Genomic DNA, 14761 nt, shown 5'->3' on the forward strand with positions numbered 1-14761 from the left:
TTTTTATTGATGTTCAATTTGCCAACATACAGAACAACACCCAGTGTTCATCCCATCAAGAGATGGGTTTTTAAAAAAAAAAAAAGTGGACAGGTTATTGTATCTAAACTGTTGGCATTGTTTTCAAACCTTTTGGTTCATATTGTTCCTCTTGCTATATGATGAATAATTTTCACACTCTCATATGTAACGTTTGAAAACCATATTTTAATGATTTGATTCAACATGTCATCCTTTTTTTAGCATTAGCATTTTTAAACAATGGTTATATATTGGTGTAATTAAAATGTTATAATAGAATTTCTAATGGTGGCCATCTTGCAGAATATCACATGCTTTATTACTGTTTGAGGAAGGAATTAAAGTAGCTGTTCTCTTCACCTGGATGATATTACTTAAGATAAAAGGATGATGACTTCATGGATTTAGACTTGTTTCTAACATCAAGAGGTACACATTAAATATGGATAAATTTTAAGCTTTATTTAAATTTCAGTTGGCATACAGTGCAGTATTAGTTTCAGGTGTGCAGCATAGTGATTCAGCACATCTGGTGCTCATCCAAAGTGGACTCCTTAATCCCCACCAAGTTTTCTATGCCAGTCGTATCTCAGTAAATCTGTTTTTGGAAAATGAAAACAAAGGAAGATAGGTTGGGTGTCCATAGCACACTGAAAAGACTATCTCTAATAGTTTTAGTCTGTGACACTGCCAGAATGATGCTTATGGCTTATTCCATGTTGCATCATGGAATCTTTATTTGTTTCTTGAAGTATAATTGATACACTGTTACATTAGTCCCAGGTGTACAGCATAGTGATCTGACAAATCTATACATTATGCTATGCTCACCACAGCTGCCTCATGTCACCATATAATGTTGTTAAAATACTGCTGACTATATTCCCCATGCCGTACCTTTATTCCCATGAATTACTCATTCAATAATAGGAATCCTATATCTCCCACCTCCCTTCAACCATTTAGCCCTTCACCCATATTCCTTACCCTCTGGCTACCATCAGATTATCTGTCTATTTATGGGTTTGTTTCTGCCTGCTTTTTTTTTTACTACTTTTCTTGAAATTTTGCCTTTTATATTCGACATATACATGGAACTATATGGTATTTGACTTTTTCTGACATATGTCACTTAGCACAATATCCTCTAGCCCATCTAGTTGCCACAAATGGCAAGACATCCTTTTTTTTTAATTTTTTATTGGTGTTCAATTTACTAACATACAGAATAACACCCAGTGCCCGTCACCCATTCACTCCCACCCCCCGCCCTCCTCCCCTTCTACCACCCCTAGTTCGTTTCCCAGAGTTAGCAGTCTTTACGTTCTGTCTCCCTTTCTGATATTTCCCACACATTTCTTCAACCTACCCTTATATTCCCTTTCACTATTATTTATATTCCTCAAATGAATTAGAACATATAATGTTTGTTCTTCTCCGACTGACTTACTTCACTCGGCATAATACCCTCCAGTTCCATCCACGTTGAAGCAAATGGTGGGTATTTGTCATTTCTAATAGCTGAGTAATACTCCATTGTATACATAAACCACATCTTCTTTATCCATTCATCTTTCGTTGGACACCGAGGCTCCTTCCACAGTTTGGCTATCGTGGCCATTGCTGCTATAAACATCGGGGTGCAGGTGTCTTGGCGTTTCACTGCATCTGTATCTTTGGGGTAAATCCCCAATAGTGCAATTGCTGGGTCGTAGGGCAGGTCTATTTTTAACTCTTTGAGGAACCTCCACACAGTTTTCCAGAGTGGCTGCACCAGTTCACATTCCCACCAACAGTGTAAGAGGGTTCCATTTTCTCCGCATCCCCTCCAACATTTGTTGTTTCCTGCCTTGTTAATTTTCCCCATTCTCACTGGTGTGAGGTGGTATCTCATTGTGGTTTTGATTTGTATTTCCCTGATGGCAAGTGATGCACAGCATTTTCTCATATGCATGTTGGCCATGTCTATGTCTTCCTCTGTGAGATTTCTGTTCATGTCTTTTGCCCATTTCATGATTGGATTGTTTGTTTCTTTGCTGTTGAGTTTAAGAAGTTCTTTATAGATCTTGGAAATTAGCCCTTTATCTGATATGTCATTTGCAAATATCTTCTCCCATTCTGTAGGTTGTCTTTTAGTTTTGTTGACTGTATCCTTTGCTGTGCAAAAGCTTCTTATCTTGATGAAGTCCCAATAGTTCATTTTTGCTTTTGTTTCTTTTGCCTTCGTGGATGTATCTTGCAAGAAGTTACTATGGCCGAGTTCAAAAAGGGTGTTGCCTGTGTTCTTCTCTAGGATTTTGATGGAATCTTGTCTCACATTTAGATCTTTCATCCATTTTGAGTTTATCTTTGTGTATGGTGAAAGAGAGTGGTCTAGTTTCATTCTTCTGCATGTGGATGTCCAATTTTCCCAGCACCCAATTTTCCCAGCACCATTTATTGAAGAGACTGTCTTTCTTCCAATGGATAGTCTTTCCTCCTTTATCGAATATTAGTTGACCATAAAGTTCAGGGTCCACTTCTGGGTTCTCTATTCTGTTCCACTGATCTATGTGTCTGTTTTTGTGCCAGTACCACACTGTCTTGATGACCACAGCTTTGTAGTACAACCTGAAATCTGGCATTGTGATGCCCCCAGATATGGTTTTCTTTTTTAAAATTCCCCTGGCTATTCGGGGTCTTTTCTGATTCCACACAAATCTTACAATAATTTGTTCTAACTCTCTGAAGAAAGTCCATGGTATTTTGATAGGGATTGCATTAAACGTGTATATTGCCCTGGGTAACATTGACATTTTCACAATATTAATTCTGCCAATCCATCAGCATGGAATATTTTTCCATCTCTTTGTGTCTTCCTCAATTTCTTTCAGAAGTGTTCTATAGTTTTGAGGGTATAGATCCTTTACATCTTTGGTTAGGTTTATTCCTAGGTATCTTATGCTTTTGGGTGCAATTGTAAATGGGATTGACTCCTTAATTTCTCTTTCTTCAGTCTCATTGTTATTGTATAGAAATGCCACTGATTTCTGGGCATTGATTTTGTATCCTGCCACGCTACCGAATCGCTGTATGAGTTCTAGCAATCTTGGGGTGGAGGCTTTTGGGTTTTCTACGTAGAGTATCATGTCATCGGCGAAGAGGGAGAGTTTGACTTCTTCTTTGCCAATTTGAATGCCTTTAATGCCTTTTTGTTGTCTGATTGCTGAGGCTAGGACTTCCAGTACTATGTTGAATGGCAGTGGTGAGAGTGGACATCCCTGTCTTGTTCCTGATTTTAGGGGAAAGGCTCCCAGTGCTTCCCCATTGAGAATGATATTTGCTGTGGGCTTTTCGTAGATGGCTTCTGGATGTCGAGGAATGTTGCCTCTATCCCTACACTCTGAAGAGTTTTGATCAGGAATGGATGCTGTATTTTGTCAAATGCTCTCTCTGCATCTAATGAGAGGATCATATGGTTCTTGGTTTTTCTCTTGCTGATATGATGAATCACATTGATTGTTTTACGGGTGTTGAACCAGCCTTGTGTCCCAGGGATAAATCCTACTTGGTCATGGTGAATAATTTTCTTAATGTACTGTTGGATCCTATTGGCCAGTATCTTGTTGAGAATTTTTGCATCCATGTTCATCAGGGATATTGGTCTGTAATTCTACTTTTTGGTGGGGTCTTTGTCTGGTTTTGGAATTAAGGTGATGCTGGCCTCATAGAACGAATTTGGAAGTACTCCATCTCTTTCTATCTTTCCAAACAGCTTTAGTAGAATAGGTATGGTTTCTTCTTTAAACGTTTGATAGAATTCCCCTGGGAAGCCATCTGGCCCTGGATTCTTGTGTCTTGGGAGGTTTTTGATGACTGCTTCAATTTCCTCCCTGGTTATTGGCCTGTTCAGGTTTTCTATTTCTTCCTGTTCCAGTTTTGGTAGTTTGTGGCTTTCCAGGAATGCGTCCATTTCTTCTAGATTGCCTAATTTATTGGCGTATAGCTGTTCATAATATGTTTTTAAAATCGTTTGTATTTCCTTGGTGTTGGTAGTGATCTCTCCTTTCTCATTCATGATTTTATTAATTTGAGTCTTCTCTCTCTTCTTTTTAATAAGGCTGGCTAATGGTTTATCTATCTTATTAATTCTTTCAAAGAACCAACTCCTGGTTCTGTTGATCTGTTCCACAGTTCTTCTGGTCTCGATTTCGTTGAGTTCTGCTCGAATCTTTATTAACTCCCTTCTTCTCTTGGGTGTAGGATCTATTTGCTGTTTTTTCTCTAGCTCCTTTATGTGTAAGGTTAGCTTTTGTATTTGAGTTCTTTCCAGTTTTTGAATGGATGCTTGTATTGCGATGTATTTCCCCCTTAGGACTGCTTTTGCTGCATCCCAAAGATTTTGAACGGTTGTATCTTCATTCTCATTAGTTTCCATGAATCTTTTTAATTCTTCCTTAATTTCCTTGTTGACCCTTTCATCTTTTAGCAGGATGGTCCTTAACCTCCACGTGTTTGAGGTCCTTCCAAACTTCTTGTTGTGATTTAGTTCTAATTTCAAGGCATTATGGTCTGAGAATATGCAGGGGACAATCCCAATCTTTTGGTATCTGTTCAGACCCGATTTGTGACCCAGTATGTGGTCTATTCTGGAGAAAGTTCCATGTGCACTTGAGAAGAATGTGTATTCAGTTGAGTTTGGATGTAAAGTTCTGTAGATATCTGTGAAATCCATCTGGTCCAGTGTATCATTTAAAGCTCTCATTTCTTTGGAGATGTTGTTCTTAGAAGACCTATCGAGTATAGAAAGAGCTAGATTGAAGTCACCAAGTATAAATGTATTATTATCTAAGTATTTCTTCACTTTGGTTAATAATTGATTGATATATTTGTCAGCTCCCACATTCGGGGCATATATATTGAGGATTGTTAAGTCCTCTTGTTGAATAGATCCTTTAAGTATGATATAGTGTCCCTCTTCATCTCTCACTACAGTCTTTGGGGTAAATTTTAGTTTATCTGATATAAGGATGGCTACCCTTGCTTTCTTTTGAGGACCATTCGAATGGTAAATGGTTCTCCAACCTTTTATTTTCAGGCTGTAGGTGTCCTTCTGTCTAAAATGAGTCTCTTGTAGACAGCAAATAGATGGGTCTTGTTTTTTTATCCAGTCTGAAACCCTGCGCCTTTTGATGGGGTCATTAAGCCCGTTCACATTCAGAGATACTATTGAGAGATATGAGTTTAATGTCATCATGATATCTATTCAGTCCCTGTTTTGTGGAATGTTCCACTGAACTTCTTCTTAAAGGGGAATTTTAAGAGTCCCCCTTAAAATTTCTTGCAGAGCTGGTTTGAGATCACATATTCTTTTAGTTGCTGCCTGTCTTGGAAGCTCTTTATCTCTCCTTCCATTTTGAATGAGAGCCTTGCTGGATAAAGTATTCTTGGTTGCATGTTCTTCTCATTTAGGACCCTGAATATATCCTGCCAGCCCTTTCTGGCCTGCCAGGTCTCTGTGGAGAGGTCTGCTGTTACCCTAATACTCCTCCCCATAAAAGTCAGGGATTTCTTGTCTCTTGCTGCTTTAAGGATCTTCTCCTTATCTTTGGAATTTGCAAGCTTCACTATTAAATGTCGAGGTGTTGAACGGTTTTTATTGATTTTAGGGGGGGGATCTCTCTATTTCCTGGATCTGAATGCCTGTTTCCCTTCCCAGATTAGGAAAGTTTTCAGCTAGAATTTGTTCAAATACATATTCTGGCCCTCTGTCCCTTTCGGCACCCTCGGGAACACCAATTAAACGTAGGTTTTTCTTCCTCAGGCTGTCGTTTTTTTCCCTTAATCTATCTTCATGGTCTTTTAATTGTTTGTCTCTTTTTTCCTCAGCTTCCCTCTTTGCTATCAACTTGTCTTCTATGTCACTCACTCGTTCTTCCACCTCGTTAACCCTCGTCGTTAGGACTTCTAGTTTGGATTGCATCTCATTCAATTGATTTTTAATTTCTGCCTGATTAGCTCTAAATTCTGCAGTCATGAAGTCTCTTGAGTCCTTTATACTTTTTTCTAGAGCCACCAGTAGCTGTATAATAGTGCTTCTGAATTGGCTTTCTGACATTGAATTGTAATCCAGATTTTGTAACTCTGTGGGAGAGAGGACTGTTTCTGATTCTTTCTTTTGAGGTGAGGTTTTCCTTCTAGTCATTTTGCTCAGTGCAGAGTGGCAAAAGCAAGTTGTATTGGGAAAAGGAGAAAAAGAGAGGAGAGAAAGAAGGAAAGAAAAGAGAAAAAGAAAAAAAAGGAAGAAAAAAACGAAAAAGAAAAAAAGGGAAGAAGAAGAGAAAGAAAAAGAAAGGTGAAAAAAAGGGGTGTGGGGGAAGGAAACAAATCAAAAAGCAAAACAAAACAAAACAGAAAAAAAAAAAAAAGAACCAAGGGGAGTATCTTCTGATTCTGTGTACTTTAAGTCCCTTGGCTTCCTCTGGAAGTTGTCAATCAGTCTAGCTGGTCTTCTGGGGGAGGGGCATGCTGTGCTGATTTTCAGGTTTAGCAGTTGGGGGAGCTGCTGTGCCCCTGCCTGGTGCAGGGCTCAGTGGGGGTTGTTTACCCCGTGAGGCCGCAGGAGGAACAGTCCCAGTGGCGGGCCGCTCTGGAGCCCTGGATTCAGCCCCCGCAGTCACCACGGAGCTCTCCGTCTGCAGGTCCTGGAGGCTCCGGGCGGGGCCGCTGATCTGCTCAGCTCGGGGCAGGAGCGTCCTTGCTGTCCTGGGCCCTCCCGGCTTCTGCCTGTCCCGGGGGAGGCGGGATCCTGGGCTGTGTCCCAGCGCCCTGTGCTCCGGGGCCTGCGCTGGTGGATTCGCGCTCCCGGGCCGCGCAGCCCCCTCCGCGGAGCCGCCGCCCGAGCACCCCGAGCTGCTCCTGGAACCACACAGCCCCCTCCGCACGGAGCCTCTTCCTCTGCCCGAGCCCCTCCGAGCTGCTCCCGGGGGCTGCGGCCCTCCAGCTGCTCTGGGTCCCGCCGTGCGCGCTGCAGCCCTTAGGGAGCTCGGCGCACTCTCCTGGGCGTGGAGTTGCTGTTACTGTCCCGGGGAGCCCGAGGGCATCCCCTCCCTCCTGGGTCCTGCTCCAACTCCCTGCGAGCCCCTTTCCCCCGGGAAGGTCGGTGCAGCTCCTGCTCCTCCGGGGCGGGGCTCTCCTGTCCTGGGGACACTCGCCCCGGCCTCAGCCCGGCTCCTCGCGGGGCCCCTCCCTTTTGGAGGCCTTTGTTCCTTTATTTCTTTTCCCCCGTCTTCCTACCTTGATAGAAGCGCGAACTCTTCTCACTGTTGCATTCCAGGTGTTCTCTCTTTAATTCTCAGGCCGAATTCATAGATTTTCAGGATGATTGGAAGGTTTTCTAGGTAATTTGGTGGAGACAGGTGATTTGGAGACCCTACTCTTCCGCCATCTTGCCCTCCTTCCTGGAAGATATCCTTTTTTATGGCCGTATGATGTTCCATTATATCCTATGTATATCATCCTTAGATGCATGTACATGTATGTGTATATATAACCCCTTTTTTAGACATTTATCCATGAACATTCAGGTTGTTTCTGTATCTTGATTATTGTAAATAATGCTGCAATAAACACGGGGGTGCATATCTTTTTCAATTAGTGTTTTCAGATTTTTTTTTAATGGGTGTGTGGGAAAGAGTGAATATCCAGTAGTAGAATTAGTGGATTCTATGTTATTTGTTTTGTTAATTTTCTGAGGAACCTCCATACAATTTTTCTTATTGGCTACACCAATTTACATTCCAAATAGTGGTGCTCAAAGATTCCATTCTTTCTACAACTTTACCAACACTTGTTATTGTCTTCTGGGGGGAGGGGAGTTATTCATTTATTTGACCAGAGAGATAGAGAGAACACATGGTCATGACCTTGGCCAAAGGCAGACACATAATTTACTCTGACACCCAGGTGCCCCTGTTATTATCTCTTTGAGTCTAGCCTTTCCAACAGTGATGTAATCTGAGGTGATATCTCATTGTGGCTTTTATTTGCATTTCCTGGAAGAAGCGTTATGTGGGAATCTTTTCATATGTCCATTAGTCATCTGTACATTCTCTTTAGAAAAATATACATCCTGGCCCTCCATTTTTAATCAATTTATTTGGAAGTTTTGTGGGTGGTCATTTGTATAAATTTTTACAGAGTTTGGGTATTAACTCATTATGAGATAACCTCACTTACAAATGTCTTTGCCCATTTGGTAGGTTGCCTTTTCACTTTGTGGATTGTTTCTTTTGTGGAGTAAAAGATTTTTATTTAGTTGTATATCTGGTTAGGGTTACGGTTAGGGTTAGGGTTCGGGATCGGGTTAGGGTTTGGGTTAGGGATTGGGTATGGGTTAGGGTCAGGGTTCAGGTTCGGGTTAGGGTTCGGGTTAGGGATTGGGTACGGGTTAGGGTTAGGGTTAGGGGTCGGGTTCGGGTTAGGGTTCGGGCTAGGGTTAGGGTTCGGGTTCGGGTTCAGGGTAGGGTTAGGGTTCGGGTTAGAGTTAGGGTTAGGGTTAGGGTCATGGTCAGGGTTAGGGTCAGCGTCAGGTTTAGGGTTAGGGTTAGGATTAGGGTTAGAGTTAGGCTTCAAGGTTAGGGTTAGTGCAAGAGGTTAGGGTTAGGTTTAGGGTCAGGCCTCAGGGTTAGGGTTAGGGTTAGGCCTCAGTGTTGGGGCTAGGGTTAGGTCTCAGGGTTAAGGTAAGGGGTTAGGCTGAGGGGTTAGGGTTAGGGGTTAGGCCTTGGGGTTAGGGTTTAGGGTTAGGTTTAGGGTTAGGCCTCAGGGTTATTGGTTAGGCTTAGGCCTCAGGGTTAGGCCTCAGGGTAAGGCCTCAGGGTTAGACCTCAGGTTTAGGGTTAGGTTTAGGCCTCAGAGTTAGGGTTTAGGTTTAGGCCTTAGGTTTAAGCCTAGGGGTTAGGCCTCAGAGTTAGGGTTTAGGGTTAGGGTTAGGGTTAGGCCTCAAGGTTAGGCGTTACATTTAGGTCTCAGGGTAAGGCCTCCATGTTAGGCCTCAGGGTTAGGCCTCAGTATTTGGTTTAGGCCTCAGGGTTAGGGTTAGGGTTAGGTCTCAGGGATAGGGTTTAGGTTTAAGCCTCAGTGTTACGCCTAGGTGTTAGGCTTCAGGGGTAGGGGTTAGGGTTGGGGTTAGGCCTCAGGGTTTGGGGTAGGGTCGGTGTTAGACCTCAGGGTTAGGGTTAGAGTTAGGGTCAGGGTCGGATTTAGGTTTAGGTTCAGGGTTAGGATTAGGGTTAAGGTCAGGGTCAGGGTTAGGGTTAGTGTCATGGTCAGGGTTAGGGTCAGGATTAGTGGTAGGGTCAGGTCAGGGTTAAGGTTAGGGTTAGGTTTAGTGTTAGAGTTGGGCTTCAGGGTCAGGCCTCAGGGTTGGGGTTAGAGTTAGGGCCTCAGTGTTAGGGGTTAGGGTTAGGCCTCAATGTTAGGCCTCAGGGTTAGCGGTTAGGGTTAGGATTAGGGTTAGGCCTCAGGTTTATGGGTTAGTGTTAGGCCTCAGGGTAATGCTTGAGGGTTAGGCCTCAGTGTTAGGGTTGTGGTTAGGGTTAGGGTTAGGGTCATTGTTAGGGTTTGGGTTAGCGTTAGGCCTCAGGGTTAGGGTTAGGGGTTAGGCCGAGGGGTTAGGGTTATTGGTTAGGCCTTGAAGTCAGGGTTAGTGTTAAGGTAAGGGGTTAGGGTTCGGGTAAGTGTTCGGCCTCAGGGTTAGTGGTCAGGGTTAGTGTTACGGTCAGGGTTAGGCCTCAGGTTAGGGTAAGGGTTAGGCCTCAGGATCATGCTTCAGGTTTAGGCCTCAGGGTTAGGCCCCAGGGTGAGTTTTAGGCCTCAGTGTTAGGGTTAGTGTTAGGCCTCACAGTTAGCGTTTAGATTTAGGCCTCTCAGGGTTAGGCTTAGTGGTTAGGCCTCAGGGTTAGGGGTTAGGGTTAGTGTTAGGGTTAGGCCTCAGGGTTAGGGGTTAGGGTTAGGCCTCAGAGTTAGGCCTACGGTTAGGTCTCAGTGTTAGGTTTAGGCATCAGGGTTAGGCCTCAGGGTTAGGGTTAGGCATCAGGGTTAGGCCTCTGTGTTAGGGTTAGGGTTTAGGCCTCAGTGTTAGGGTTAGGATTAAGACTCAGGGTTAGGGTTGGGGGTTAGGGCTCAGGCTTAGGGTTAAGGTTAGGCTTCAGGATTAGGGTTAGGGTTAGGCTTCAGGGTTAGGGTTAGGGTTAGGGTTAGGGGTTAGTGTGAGGGTTAGAGTTAGGCTTCAGGGTTAGGGTTAGGGCATGGGGTTAGGGTTAGGGTTAGGCCTCAGGGTTAGGGTTAGAGGTTTGGCTGAGGGGTAACAGTTAGGGGTTAGGCCTTGTGTTAGGGTTAGGGTGAGGGTTTAGGGTTAGGGTTGGGGTTAGGCCTGGGGTCGGTGTTAGGGTTAGGCCTAAGGGTTAAAGTTTAGGTTTATGCATCAGGGTTAGGCCTCAGAGTTAGGCCTCAGGGTTAGGGTTAGGGTTAAGCCTCAGGGATAGGGGTTACGGTTAGAGTTAGGGTTAGGGCTCAGTGTTAGGGGTTAGGCCTCAGGGTTAGAGTTAGGTTTAGGCCTCAGGGTTTGGCCTCAGGGTTAGTGGTTAGGCCTCAGCGTTAGGCCTTACGGTTAGGTTTAGGCCTCAGGGTTAGGGTTAGGTTTAGGCTTCAGGGTTAGGGTTTAGGTTTAGGCCTCAGGGTTAAGCCTAGGGGTTAGGACTCAGTGTTAGGGGTTAGGGATAGGGTTAGTGTTAAGCCTCAGGGATATGGGTTAGGGTTAGGCCTCAGGGTTAGGCCTCAGGGTTAGGGTTAGGGTTAGGTTTAGGGTCAGGGTCAGGGTTAGGATCAGGGTCAGGGTTAGGGTTAGGGTTAGAGTTAGGTTTCAGGGTTAGGGTTAGGGTAAAGAGGTAGGGATAGGTTTAGGGTTAGGCCTCAGGGTTAGGGTTAGGGTTAGGCCTTAGGGTTAGGGGTTAGTGTTAGGCCTCATGGTTAGGTTTTATGTTTAGGCCTCAGGGTTGGGCCTAGGGGTTAGGCCTCAGGATTAGAGGTTAGTGTTAGTGTTAGGGTTAGACCTCAGGGTTAGGGGCTAGGGTTAGGCCTCAGGGTTAGGGGTTTGGGTTAGGCCGAAGTTTTAGGGTTATTGGGTAGGCCGAGGGATTAGGATTAGGGGTTAGGCCTTGGGGTCAGGGTTAGGATTAAGATAAGGGGTTAGGGTTAGTTTTAGGGTTAGGGTTAGGTTTAGGCCTCAGGGTTAGGGGTTAGGGTTAGGCCTCGTGGTTAGTGTTAAGGGTTAGGCTGAGGGGTTAGTGTTATGGGTTAGACCTAGGGGTTAGGGTTAGGATTATGGTTTAGGGTTAGGTTTAGTGTTAGGCCTGGAGTCAGTGTTAGGGTTAGGCCTAAGAGATAGGGTTTAGGTTTAAGCCTCTGGGTGAGGCCTCAGGTTTAGACCTCAGGGTTAGGGTTAGGGTTAGGTCTCAGGGTTAGAGCACTGGTTAGGCCTCAGGGTTACCCTCAGGTTTAGGCCTCAGAGTTAGGTTTAGGACTCAGGGTTAGGGTAAGCGTTAGGCATCAGGGTTAGGGTTTAGGTTTATGCCTCAGGGATTGGCCTAGGTGTTAGGCCTCAGGGTTAGGGGTTAGGGTTAGGGTTAAGCCTCAGTGTAAGGGGTTAGGCCTCAGGGTTAGAATTAGTGTTAAGCCTCAGGGTTTGGCCTCAGGGTTAGTGGTTAGGCCTCAGGGATAGGATTAGTGTTAGGCCTCAGTGTTAGGGTTTAGGGTCAGAGTTAGGCCTCAGGTATAGGTTTTGGGTTAGGGTTAGGATCAGGGTTATGCCTCAGTGTTAGGCTGCAGGGATAGGGTCAGGGTTAGGCCACAGGTTTAGGGGTCAGGATTAGGGTCAGGGTCAGGGTTAGGCCTCATCCTAGATTTCCTGTGTGGATATCTACAAAATAGACAGAGCCAGCTACTTGGGTCAGGAGGCATCAGAGGGCTTCCACCCAAACTGGGCTTCCAGGTTATGGCAGATCAAGCAACTTAAACAGTCTGTGGGGACACACAAGGTGCTCCTTGCAGCACGACAGACATGGCAAGAGAATGGCATCATGTCAAGTGCCAAGTGCCTTGAATGGCTGAATCACTGTGGCAGACGGCCCCTTTGATGGAGTACTACGAGGTCCTCTAAGGACACAGCTCATGACGCTCATGACCCGTTAGGCCTACAATGATCTGATGTGTTCTGGCACATGACACCTTGGAGATAAACATAGAGAATAGCTTCATCCCACCCTTCCTTTTGTCTTAAAACACCCTCTTTAGTGTGATCTTTTGTGAGGCCTGCAGACTTTGTGCAACGACAGTGGAGCTGTGTTCTACACAGGATACCTGGGGCCGTGGGTGAAATAAGAAAAATGGTAGTGAAACGCAAAGACACAAATTGCTCTGAGTGAAAAAAACAAAACACCCCCCACTCCTCAAAAGCATGCAATCTATTCTGCACCATTCCAACCTAGGGGGGGAACAGTGTCTTATCACCTCAGACGTAGCCGGAGGTTAGGGGTGGAGGTTCAGGTCTCTGCATTTGGGCCTATGCGGCACTCGTGTGGAAACACTACGGGAGGGCCCCAGGTTTCTCTCCATGTTTGTGTGGGGGCCATCTCTCTGTAGAGAACCCTCTTCCCATTCGCACCTCAGAAGAGCACTGCTCCTTGTTTGCCTGGTGCACCAATCATTGTATAGGGAGTTAGAAGAGTTGAAGCCACAGAACATCTCCTCCAAATTCTCCTGGGTGCAGCTCTGCAAATACAGTGCCCCATATGTACAGGGCCAAGAGACCTTAGGGTACTCCCTCCACAACACAAGAAGGAGACATCCCCTTTAGAAATCGTGTTCTTGGCTTCACATCACAGGGGCAGCTGAAGGGACATCTGGCAAGGAGAAGCCAGATGAAAGACACTCTTGCACTCATGACTTACATACTTGAAGTTGAGCTTGGCCCTCACACTCACCTTCTCATCTTGCCTTCTATGACCTGGCGTCTGAACACCAAAGATGTGTCAGGCTTCCAAACTATGGCAGCTGGTTTCTGCCCAGGAAGGGCATGTTCCTCTCCTCTGTCCCCTCTACACACACACACACAAACACACACACACACAGTCTCACACTAACACACCCTCTTACACATACACAAACGGACACACACTCAATGAGGGTTAAAGAGGTGCGAGCCCGCTCAGCTGAGATTACAGCATGGCCTGCTCTCCATTGGTCTCCCCCAAGGTGCCTTGTGGTACCTGTTGAAGTCTCCCGCACATAACCAGAACCTTCAGAAAGAGGGCCATACTGACGTCCATAGAGGCATGAACATCTCTCTTTCTGGACTCTCCTAAGCCCAGAGCCACTGAAAGTAGGGCAACAGCAACAGAAGATCTTGTTCTCCTGACCGGCTCCAGTTACGTGAGCTGGAAAGAGGGACATTGTTCAATGCAGCTTCCTAGTTACCAGAGTTCTAAATCCTTTACACACTTGTCCCCAAGGAAGTGACATCACTTTTTCAAGATTCCAGCCCTTGGGCCCCTCCCTTCAGTCAGACCTATCCAGAGCCCCTTCTTGGCAGATAACTGCTTGCCCCACGTTATCTCGTTAACTTTACATCAGGAGCCAAAAATACCATAGGCAGAACTCTCTGAAAATGCAAGGAAGGTCCTACTTTCCTGAGACGAATCTGAATTCAGACCTTTCTTTCTGTGCTTACTTTCCCAAATCTGTGACCTATCTAACCCACCGTGTCTCTCACATAGTCCCCAGGTTCCCACCCTGCACAGTGATAGAAGAGGCAGAATCTCCTTCCTAGGGACATCATCAGGGGTCTATGGATGATATTTGTAACGCACGTGAGCTGCTGCCCTGTGTATCTGAGGTGCAATTTTAAGGATGGTGCATTGATATGAATGGGTGAGATGTGGCATGGGGTACCACTTGAGAGTGGCCTGGGTACCAGCAACGTAATATCACAATGGTCACTTTACCTCTGGTCTCATTTCAATGGGGGAAGCAGGATGGGATGGGAATGCTACAAGATGCAGCCATGGTCATCTTCTGTAGTCAAACCGTCCAATTGTGTCCTGTTCTATTTTGAATGAGACCGAGGTGCTTCCTTCTGGGCTCTGGGGTTCGCAGCCTTCACAATGGCTCCCAGCGATAATGACCTGTGGCATAAATATCCCTGTGTCACCGCGAGGTGTTTCGTGATGGGTTTTGACCAACAGGATACATCCAACACAATGGCATGTCACACCTAAGTTCCAAATGGAACTATGCTTAATGTTAGTGTTAGGCTTCAGGTTGGGGTTAGGGTTAGATTTGTGGTGTAGCGTTAGGGTTAGGGTTAGTGTTAGGGTTAGGGTTAGGATTAGGGTTTAGTGTGAGTGTAAGGGTTACTGTTAAGCTTACGGATTTGGATTATGGTTTAGGGGGAGGGTTAGGGTTCAATTTAGGGTTCAGGTTCGGGAAAGTTAGGGTCGGATGAGGGAAACCCTTGTGAGCAGCCGTTACTAATTAATTATGGCCTGTTTTGGCCAAATCAAGTCCAGTATTTCTAGATCTTTGAATTTTTAAGCTAGAATATGTATTTTATGTGAAATCTCCAGATCCTGTAGATGTTTGCTCATTTTAATATGCTAAAAACTGAACAAATTACACCTATGAGTTAAACTTGGTTCTTCTGCAA

At 45.1% G+C, this 14761-nt stretch overlaps 2 long non-coding RNA genes across 6 annotated transcripts in view; one reads left to right on the forward strand and one right to left on the reverse strand.

Moving 5' to 3' along the window:
• Positions 1 to 462: 462 nt before the first annotated feature.
• LOC144323460 (uncharacterized) overlaps positions 463 to 14761 on the reverse strand; it is a 54822-nt gene continuing 40523 nt past the window's right edge. For all 3 annotated transcript variants that reach the window (XR_013388892.1, XR_013388891.1, XR_013388890.1), the window contains 3 exons: positions 14061 to 14240; positions 13326 to 13493; positions 463 to 619 (listed from right to left, as the gene is read on the reverse strand). This is a non-coding gene — a long non-coding RNA (uncharacterized LOC144323460). The remainder of the gene's footprint in view (positions 620 to 13325; positions 13494 to 14060; positions 14241 to 14761) is intronic.
• LOC144323461 (uncharacterized) overlaps positions 13612 to 14761 on the forward strand; it is a 35915-nt gene continuing 34765 nt past the window's right edge. For all 3 annotated transcript variants that reach the window (XR_013388894.1, XR_013388895.1, XR_013388893.1), the window contains exon 1: positions 13612 to 13986. This is a non-coding gene — a long non-coding RNA (uncharacterized LOC144323461). The remainder of the gene's footprint in view (positions 13987 to 14761) is intronic.

The sequence above is a fragment of the Canis aureus genome, chromosome 11, assembly GCF_053574225.1.
Source record: "Canis aureus isolate CA01 chromosome 11, VMU_Caureus_v.1.0, whole genome shotgun sequence".
Classification (NCBI taxonomy): domain Eukaryota; kingdom Metazoa; phylum Chordata; class Mammalia; order Carnivora; family Canidae; genus Canis; species Canis aureus.